Genomic DNA, 1,026 nt, shown 5'->3' on the forward strand with positions numbered 1-1,026 from the left:
ACGATTCAACGATGTTTTTATTCAACGTTAATAGAATTTTGTCAAAATTCAAGATTAAGCTTGATTAAAGTTGTGATTGACAAGTATAGCAGCACAATTGGGAAATATCAACATTAAGTAAGTTTTAAGTTATATTGCAAACTATATTCGGGGTTTTCTACTTGCTTCAGAAAAGTGAAAAATTTCCATGTATATTTTAGGCATAGAAAAAGCTTATTCTTTTTCTTGGCAACTGCTTAAAGATATAACCAGAGCAATTTGTTGTCAAAGTTGATGAAAATGCAATCTTTGAAAACGAGATATCTTATCGCTTGCTCCATGGATTTGAATAAAATTCTAGTTGGAAACGCAACTAAGGTTACTCTCAACATCTATTGTTTACGTATTTAAAAATGTTAACCCTTTGTAGGTTTTAAGTGGATTAATATTCTACTCTGATCTAGAATCCAAGATGTTTTTTTTTTTTTACAAAAGTTGTTCCTTTTGTTTAAATAACAACGAAAATCATTATTAAAAGCCTTGGCATTTGCAAAAAAACTTTATCAGTATTGGGAGATTCTCGGTAATTTCTTCAGTAGCCACTGATGATTTTGTACTTCGTTAGAATGTTGACGATGGAGTTTTCCCTAGCCATCGTCTTTTTGAGATTAGATAAACTCCAAGAACAAGGACATTGAACGAGTTACTCGTATATCCACCATCGTCAATCCCATGGCAATTGTCCTCTCGTATCGCCCTACCTTAACCGAACATTTCTCAGGATATTGTAGTGGATATTCTACTTTGATCTATCCAAAATCAATCTTGTCCCAAACGGATTTGTGGAGAAATCCGACCTTATTGAGAGTAGCCCCACGTTTGTTCATTGGTCCAAAACGAAAAGATCACAAACTGTAAGTTCTGCCATTGTGTCTGCATCCCTCTCAACACTTAAGATTAATTCATTATTCGACGATTCAAGCATTTGGGAAAAATATTCTAATGGAATTCAACAGAACTCTAGAAGTTTGGCAGGCCACCAAAAAT

Source organism: Tigriopus californicus, chromosome 11, assembly GCF_007210705.1.
Source record: "Tigriopus californicus strain San Diego chromosome 11, Tcal_SD_v2.1, whole genome shotgun sequence".
NCBI classification, from domain to species: Eukaryota; Metazoa; Arthropoda; class Copepoda; order Harpacticoida; family Harpacticidae; genus Tigriopus; species Tigriopus californicus.